General features: G+C 44.8%; 1 long non-coding RNA gene across 1 annotated transcript; it reads left to right on the top strand.

The window, feature by feature from the left end:
• The first annotated feature begins 622 nt into the window (after positions 1–622).
• On the top strand, positions 623–8,315 carry LOC141658969 (uncharacterized). Its single transcript, XR_012549551.1, has 2 exons — positions 623–736; positions 8,111–8,315. It is a non-coding gene; the product is annotated as an uncharacterized LOC141658969 (long non-coding RNA).
• The last annotated feature ends 1,365 nt before the right edge of the window (positions 8,316–9,680 follow it).

Raw genomic sequence — 9,680 nt, 5'->3', positions numbered from 1 at the left:
AAAAAAGAGAAAAATCCATGAAAACGAAATTACAATACATAGTTACACACCAACCACCGCCATCACCGAATCAACCACCACCATACACCCCCACCCCTTGCCTCATCGTCAGATTTCCGGCGACAAGCAGTTGGCTGCCTTCCCAAGCCACCACCGTAAGTGTAATACTCCGTATTTATAAGTCTTGGGGTACTCTATCGAGTAGCCCTTACTCTGTCGAGTAAGGGCAAGTTGCGAAATAAAATAGTTTCGACTGTTGGTACTCGATCGAGTAGGGGGGTACTCGATCGAGTAAGGGGTACTCGATCGAGTACCTTGGGTACTCGATCGAGTGTCCGATTTTTTACGGGAGTTTTCTCGGGTTTTGTTAATTATGCGATTAAGGTATTTAAACATATTCGTCATTGTTTTAAATTACTTTTACAAAACCTAAAACCCTGTTTAAGAGAGAAAGCAACCACTTCATCTTCCTAATCGCATTCTTAGCAATTCCCGGAGTTCAGACGGTCGGTTCTTGTCGTTCTTCGTGTCGTTGGATTCCTTGCGTCGAGGGTAAGCTTTTAATATAGTTTTTATAATGTTTAATTAAGTTTGGTTAAACCCTAATTTAGGAATTGGGGGTTTTTATGTGTAGTATGTGATGTATGGTCTATGTGTGTTATATGATAGGAGGAGAGTTCGTAGAAGAGGCGTTTTGATACAGCTGTAGATACCGTCTGCTTGTTGTGCTTTTCAGGTAGGATTTCCTACTCAGTATTAGTCCCATAATGGGATATTGGTGATGTGCTGTAGTTAGTTGTTTGATATGATGATTGTGATTGTGATTGAGATTGTGATTGGTTGTTGATGGTTCTCGAGATGCGTTCTCGGCTGAGTGGGGTCACTTGCGGGAGTGACTTCACGCCCTAGTTTCGCCCTTCGTGGAACCCGCCACGGAAGAGGATGTGCACATTAATGGGACAGGGTTATCGCTCGTACGATGAGCGGGGCTTAGGTGGGAACGGCTGCGTCCCCCATCGCTGTAGTCCCCAAAGGACATCGGTATTGAGATGATGGGTGTTGGTGGTGTTGTGTGTGTGTGTGATTCAATTTCATCTGTTTGTCTTATTATTGTTATCTATATTGATTGTGTGATTAGTCTTGACCCCGGTGTTGTTTTGTAAACCTGCGGTGATCCATTCGGGGATGGTGAGCGGATATTGAACAGTATAGAGATGAGTACTTTGGGATAGTTTGGGATGGCCACGACATGACGATAGAGTCTTCCGCTGTAGTTTAGCATTTATTTACATTTCAATTGAGAGAACGGATAGTTTGGAATAATGTATTGTACTTTCAGTTTGGTTTGAGGATTATAACTCTTCGCTAAAGCATTTATAATTAAACGTTGTTTCTGTTTTGTCTATTTGATTATCATACCTCGGGCGACCGAGATGGTAATGTCTTCATACCTGAGTGGTCCTGGTAAGGCACTTGGAGTATGGGGGTGTTACAAATGGTATCAGAGCGACGATCCTGAAACCTGTAACCAATGAACTTAATGAACATAGGGAGTCAATTAAAATGAACCCGGGGTAAAAGTTGTAGGAGCTAGTGCAAAGGCTTGGGAGACGTCCTAAAGTCGCGGGGGTCGCCCTACAACTTTGAACCGGTCACATGGGGGAAGTGTTTGTCGTATGTGTGTTTAGTTAACTTGTTTACAAATGTGATGGATGTGTTGATTGATGGATGTTCGAATTGAAAGTTGAGGAGGTGAAAGAAAAGTGATGTTATGTATAGAAACTGTTGATGAAATGATAACATGTTGAATGCTTTACAACGTGGCAATTAATAGCATGACGAAATGATCTCGTAGATATAGAAAAGATGTGTAGCATGATTGTTATGACATAATATGTGATTTATAAAGTTTAGCATGTTAGCATATGACGTAACATGCGGGTAGCTTTTACGAGTTAGTGTTACTCGATCGAGTGAGACTGACTCGATCGGGTAGGTTTTTGGCGATTTTGAGTCCAGAATCGAGTTTTGGGGCACTCGATCGAGTAACTAGGGGTACTCGATCGAGTAGGGGGTCACTCGATCGAGAAGCCTAGATACTCGATCGAGTAGGTAAGAGATCAGAAGGTCTGTTTGGTTCTGGAGTTTGGGTACTCGATCGAGTACGTGGGGCACTCGATCGAGTAGCCCGTTACTCGATCGAGTGTGTTTGGGAACTCGATCGAGTGGGTTCCGGGCAGCGTGTTTTCGTGTTTTGAGGTTTAGTACGTGTGTTTATGTTTACCCTTTTTTATATAGCTTCAAGATGCCGCCCAAGAGAACTGCTTTGTACGCGAGAGCTGAGCTTATGACCACGGATGACATCGTTAAGATGTTAGAGCACCAGGATGCTCTTACTGAGACCCTGAAGAGAGTAAATGAGGACAAGGATAAGAGTAAGGAGAAGGAGGTTGATCATTCTAAAATCAGCCTCTATATTGCGAGGTTTAACCCGAAAGAGTACAAGGGAGTTGGGGAACCTAATCTTCTTGATAGTTGGCTGAGAGAGATGGAGAACATCTTAGACTTGGTTCATTGTCCTGATGAGATGAGGGTGGAACAGGCTGCGTTCTATCCGAGGGAGGCGACGGACAAGTGGTGGGATTCGGTGAAGGTGAGTGCTAAGGAGATATACACCAACCAAGGCTTACCCGCGATACCTTGGGGGAGTTTCGTAGGGTTGTGAGGAAGGAGTTCGTATCGGAGCATGTGAGGAGTAAGTTGAGGGAAGAGTTTGATAAGTTTAAGATGATCATTTGAGATGTCCGTAGCCGAGTACTACGACGGTTCAATGAGAAGTCCAGGTATCGAGGATATGGGATTAAGTGAGGAGAACCTGGCATTGAGGTTTGAGAGAGGGTTGACTACCAAAATTATGGATAAGTTACCCGTGGGAATCCTTACCGATGTTAAGGAAGCTTATGGGAGGGCTGGGAGAGCTGAGAGGTTGGTGGAAATGGCTCAGGAGAGGTCTGGTGGTGAGAAGAGGAAGTCGGAGAGCGAGGGTGGTGGCCAATCCAATTACAAGAAAGGCAACTACAGTCAGTCTAAAGGATTTTCTTCTGGGTCTGGGTTTAGTGCTGGGACTTCCTTTGGGCGTGGCCGTGGGAGTGTGAGCAATAGCGGGGAGTGACCTGCTTTGGTTGTGGTGGTGTAGGCCACAAGAGACATGAGTGCACGAGTGCACCGGATCTTTCGTAGACTGCGCGAGCTTCGCGAGCAACGAGACCGGTGGATCATGGCCAAATCGGGAAGTCGAGTTACCAGAGTGGAGGCAACCGCAACGGCGGTAATTCTTATCAAGACACCGACGAACAACAACAACAATCAAGGGTCGGTGCTAAGCCGACCGCATCACCAAGATCTTGTCCAGGGAGGTGGACGGAAGACCGATGGCAAGTTGTTCATGATGGAGAAGAAGGCGGTGAGGAAGATGCGCATGTTATCACCGGTACATTCCTTGTTAATGGTATTCCTACGTTTGTTTTGTTTGATTCGGGGGCTTCTCAGTCGTTTGTGTCTTCGAGTCATGTCAAACAGTTGGGTTTGAGAGTATATGAGTCTGTCAGTGAGCAAGTTTTCATACCTTCGGGTGAGTCTGTATCGTGTGGGAGGTTGTTTAGAGATGTATCTTTGATAGTTGGGCAAGTTGATTTCCCTGTAGACTTGCTAGAGTTTCCTTTTAATGGTTTTGAGATGATAGTTGGGATGGATTGGTTAGGAAAGTATAAAGCTAAGATAGACTGTCATCAAAAGAAAGTGTCCTTAAGAGGTCCAAAGGGTGTAAGTGTGTCTTATCGTGGGTTTCTAGTCAAACCCAAAGTTAAGTTGATTGCAATTTGTTACCTTGAAGTCTTATCTGAGGAAGGGATGTCCTTCGATCTTGTGCCATGTGAGAGATGACCGGATAGAGAGTCCGACAGTTGATGAGATACCAGTGGTGGGAGAATTTGCAGATGTTTTTCCAGAGGAGATTCCGGGGTTGCCACCGAAGAGGGAGATAGATTTCACCGTAGAATTGAAGCCAGGGACGGGGCCAATCTCTAAGGCACCGTACCGTATGAGTCCTAAGGAGATGGAGGAACTTAGGAAGCAGTTGGATGATTTGATAGAGAAGGGATACATTAGACCAAGTGTATCGCCTTGGGAGCACCATTACTGTTCGTGAAGAAGAAAGATGGGAGCTTGAGGCTGTGCATAGATTACAGGGAGCTGAACTGTGTGACAATAAAGAACAAGTATCCTTTGCCAAGGATAGATGACCTGTTTGATCAGTTGAGTGGTGCAACAGTCTTTTCTAAGATTGATTTGAGGTCGGGGTACCATCAGGTGAAGATTAGAGAGGTGGACATACCGAAGACAGCTTTCACGTCAAGGTATGGCCATTATGAGTATGTGGTGATGCCGTTTGGGTTGTCTAATGCGCCAGCAGTGTTTATGGATTTGATGAATAGAATCTTCAGACAGTTCTTGGACCAGTTTGTGGTGGTGTTTATCGATGACATCTTAGTCTACTCTAAGACTAAGGAGGAGCATGAGGAGCATCTGAGGATCGTGTTGCAGACTTTGAGGGATCATGAGTTGTATGCTAAGCTGTCCAAGTGTGAGTTCTGGTTAGAGAAAGTTGCTTTTCTGTGGCATGTGATCTCTAAAGATGGGGTAGCTGTGGATCCGGCGAAGATTGAGGCAGTGACAAAGTGGGAAGCACCGAAGAATGTTGCTGAGGTTAGGAGTTTCTTGGGTTTAGCTGGATACTACAGACGGTTCGTGAAAGATTTCTCCAAGATAGCTAGACCGATGACGGCGTTGATGAGGAAGGAGAACAGGTTTCGTTGGGATGAGAGTTGTGAGACGGCGTTCCAAACATTAAAGGAGCGTTTGACCACAGCTCCTGTCTTAGCATTGCCTGAAGGGAGCGAGAATTTCGAGGTTTATACAGATGCCTCGAAGAATGGGTTGGGATGTGTGTTGATGCAGAATGGTAAAGTGATTGCCTATGCTTCTAGGCAATTGAAGCCTTATGAGGAGAACTACCCTACTCATGATCTGGAGTTGGGTGCCGTGGTGTTTGCTCTCAAGATTTGGAGACATTACCTTTATGGAGCAATTTTTAAGGTATTTTCTGACCACAAGAGTCTCAAGTACATCTTCACGCAGAAGGAGTTGAACATGAGACAGAGGAGGTGGATGGAGCTGATTGGTGATTATGACATGGAAATTATCTACCATGAAGGGAAGGCCAATGTTGTTGCTGATGCTTTGAGTAGAAAGAGTGTACATTCCTTGTGTACAGCTCTATCCTTGATGAGGCTGAGGGATGAGGTAGCGAGCTTTGGGATACATATGATGCCGAAAGGAGATGTCATGGGTGATATGACAAAGACATCCGGAGTTTTATGATGACATTCGGGATAAAGGGCTTTGGATCCTAAGATAGTTGAGTGGAGAGTCGGAGTAGAAAAAGGGACAAAGTGTCCTGTTTTCTATTCATACAGATGGTAGTTTGAGGTTTGATGGTAGGTGGTGTGTTCCTAATGATGAGGAGTTGAAAAAGACGATCATGACAGAAGCGCATTGCACACCATATTCAGTTCATCCAGGGGGAGATAAGCTATACAAGGATTTGAAGAAAACGTTTTGGTGGCCTGGGATGAAGAAAGAGACAGCTGAGTTTGTGTCCCGTTGTTTGACATGCCAAAGAGTTAAAGGGGAACAGAGAAGACCACAAGGTAAGATTCAGTCTTTAGAGGTGCCTGAGTGGAAGTGGGAATCCATTTCCATGGATTTCATTGTAGGTTTGCCTAAGAGTCAACAAGGTAACAACATGATTTGGGTGATAGTGGATCGTCTGACCAAGTCAGCTCACTTTGTTCCAATGAAAGATACATGGACTAAGGCACAATTGGCTATGGCCTATCGAAAGAACGTGCTTAAGTTACATGGAGTCCCTAAGGACATAGTGTCCGCAGAGATGCGAGGTTTATATCGAGGTTTTGGAAGGAGTTGCGAGGAATCGTTGGGAACACTTTGAAGATGAGTACAAAGATTTCATCCTGCGACAGACAGACGGGTAGACGAGAGAACAATCAAGACTCTTGAGGATATGTTGCGAGCTTGTGTGATGGATTTTGGTGGTAGCTGGGAGCAGAGGTTGGACTTGATAGAGTTTTCGTACAACAACAGCTATCACACCAGTATTGGTATGGCACCGTTTGAGGCTTTGTATGGGAGGAGATGTAGGAGTCCAATGCTGGGACGATAGTCTTTGAGGCAAAGGTTTTAGGACCAGAGATGGTGCATGAGATGGTGGAACAGATTAAGATGATCAGGGAACGGATGAGAGCAGCCCAGGATCGACAAAAGAGTTATGCAGATCTACATCGTCGGGACATAGAGTTTCAAGTTGGGGACAAGGTGCTTCTGAAAGTGTCTCCGATGCGTGGGGTTATGAGATTTGGGAAGAAAGGCAAGCTAAGTCAGAAGTTTATAGGGCCTTATGAGATCTTAGAGCGAGTTGGGGAAGTTGCTTATCGTTTGGCTTTACCAGCTGCGTTGGAGAGAGTGCATAATGTGTTTCATGTATCGCAGCTGCGGAAGTATGTGAGTGACCCGTCACATGTGTTAGAGGAAGAGAGCTTAGAGCTAGATGAGTCCTTATCATACCTTGAGGTGCCTAAGCAGATTCTAGACCGAAAGGTTAGAAAGACTAGGAGTGGTGAGACAGTTTTGCTTAAGATCCTTTGGTCTAACCACGAGACTGAGGAAGCTACTTGGGAGGCAGAGGATATCATGAAAGAGCGTTACCCTTTCCTCTTTGATCAGGTATGTATGGTTACGAGGACGTAACCTTGTTTCTTTTAGGGGGGTAGGAGATGATCGCGAGCAGTTTTTAAGAGTTTTATAACCCCTTTTATATGTTGTGTCGGTATGTTTGTCGGGAGGAGTTGGGGTAGTATCATGTTTTATGTTGAATTTTGTTTGACCTCCGAGTCGGGAAACTTATGGGAGTACCTTTGTTTAGTGGTGGTTTGAACTTCGGGGACGAAGTTCCTTTTAAGGAGGGAAGACTGTAATACTCCGTATTTATAAGTCTTGGGGTACTCTATCGAGTAGCCCTTACTCTGTCGAGTAAGGGCAAGTTGCGAAATAAAATAGTTTCTGACCTGTTGGGTACTCGATCGAGTAGCTGGGGTACTCGATCGAGTGTCCGGTTTTACGGGGAGTTTTCTCGGGTTTTGTTAATTATGCGATTAAGGTATTTAAACATATTCGTCATTGTTTTAAATTACTTTTACAAAACCTAAAACCCTGTTTAAGAGAGAAAGCAACCACTTCATCTTCCTAATCGCATTCTTAGCAATTCCCGGAGTTCAGACGGTCGGTTCTTGTCGTTCTTCGTGTCGTTGGATTCCTTGCGTCGAGGGTAAGCTTTTAATATAGTTTTTATAATGTTTAATTAAGTTTGGTTAAACCCTAATTTAGGAATTGGGGGTTTTTATGTGTAGTATGTGATGTATGGTCTATGTGTGTTATATGATAGGAGGAGAGTTCGTAGAAGAGGCGTTTTGATACAAAATTGTAGATACCGTCTCTTGTTGTGCTTTCCGGGTAGGATTTCCTACTCGCATTAGTCCCATAATGGGATATTGGTGATGTCTTTGTAGTTAGTTGTTTGATATGATGATTGTGATTGTGATTGAGATTGTGATTGGTTGTTGATGGTTCTCGAGATGCGTTCTCGGCTGAGTGGGGTCACTTGCGGGAGTGACTTCACGCCCTAGTTTCGCCCTTCGTGGAACCCGCCACGGAAGGGGATGTGCACATTAATGGGACAGGGTTATCGCTCGTACGATGAGCGGGGCTTAGTGGGAACGGCATGCGGTCCCCATCGATTGTGGCGGTCCAAAGGACGATCGGATTGAGATGATGGGTGTTGGTGGTGTTGTGTGTGTGTGTGACAGTTCAGCTGTCTGTTTGTCTTATTATTGTTATCTATATTGATTGTGTGATTAGTACTGACCCCGGTGTTGTTTTGTAAACCTGCGGTGATCCATTCGGGGATGGTGAGCAGATATTGAACAGGTATAGAGATGAGTACTGGGATAGCTGGGATGGCCACGACATGACGATAGAGTCTTCCGCTGTAGTTTAGCATTTATTTACATTTCAGTTGAGAACAGATAGTTTGGAATAATGTATTGTACTTTCAGTTTGGTTTGAGGATTGTAACTCTTCGCTAAAGCATTTATAATTAAACGTTGTTTCTGTTTTGTCTATTTGATTATCATACCTCGGGCGACCGAGATGGTAATGTCTTCATACCTGAGTGGTCCTGGTAAGGCACTTGGAGTATGGGGGTGTTACAGTAAGATTTCAGACCAACATACTTATGTCCCCACTTGCGCACAACCACCATCATTGAACCCCGCCCTCATTCTCCAATGCCTCGTAATCGCCGGCGAAACCTCATCATCCGCCTCTCCTCGCTGGCTAACTGTAACACCCCGTAAAGTTATGAAACTAAGTTGTCCCACATCGGGAAAATAAGAGACTTGTGATATGTTTATAAAGGATTCCACCTACCACATAGTAACAAGGCCTTATACTTTTGGGCTTACGTGAGGACAAATAAAGGGCCCAAAGGTACACATCCCATTTTATTGGGTTTTGTTATGACAGTGGCGGGTCGGATTGTTATACTAACCCCTCCCCCTCTCTCCTCCCCGGCGATCCACCTACTCATTCCCTCTTCGCCCAATTTTTTCCTCTACTACACCAGCCACCCCAACCACGACACCCTACAACACCACCGTACGATGCCACCCTCTTCTTGCACCATCTTTTCTCCGCCATCCTCCACCCGCGGCGTCCAGAGGTACTGTAACACCTCCATACACCAAGGTGCCTTACCAAGACCACCTTAACATATAGAGAGGCTACCATCTCGGTTGTCCGAGGTACAGTATATCAAAAGTGACCATAAAGAAACATACTTTAAGTTTAAAAGTTAAATGTGCGTACAACTCAGAAACCAAGCCAAAAGAGATACAACTATCTCAAACCAAAACCAGCTGAAAACTAGAACTGTCTTAACAATCAGCGGAAGACTAAAACTTAAAAGAAGGTGATGACTCCATCCCAGCCAGATCCCGCGAGCTATCCAGGAATACCTGCTAGTCAACTGCTTACCATCCCCGAATGGATCAACACAGTTTTCAAAATATTTAAACCGGGTAAGTTACTGAATAATCAAAGTAAGCAAACAGTAACATCCAAATACAAAAGCACATTCCTCCAACTCCAGTTCCTCACCAATCACCTGTCTACACACTAAAGTGTATAGACCTGTCAGAATACCCATAGCAATAGGTATTCCACTCCGCCAGTGGAGACTGCAGTCTTGCCACCTAAGCCCCGCTCAAAACCGTAGATCGAATAACCCATGACCATTAATGTGCACATTCCCCATGTGACGAGAGACACATGGGGCGGAACAAAGGCGTGAAGCCATTCCCGCAAATGATTCCACTCAGCTGGGGGCGCACCTCGCGAACCACATACAATAACAACCAAAAACCACAATACTGATAATCATGCCAATACCAAGAAATACAATTATGACCACAATGATAACCATGTAT

Source organism: Silene latifolia, chromosome 6 (genome assembly GCF_048544455.1).
Source record: "Silene latifolia isolate original U9 population chromosome 6, ASM4854445v1, whole genome shotgun sequence".
Lineage (NCBI taxonomy): Eukaryota > Viridiplantae > Streptophyta > Magnoliopsida > Caryophyllales > Caryophyllaceae > Silene > Silene latifolia.
The sequence above is the reverse complement of the archived record's forward strand: the minus strand, read 5'-3'. Positions and strand labels throughout refer to the sequence as shown.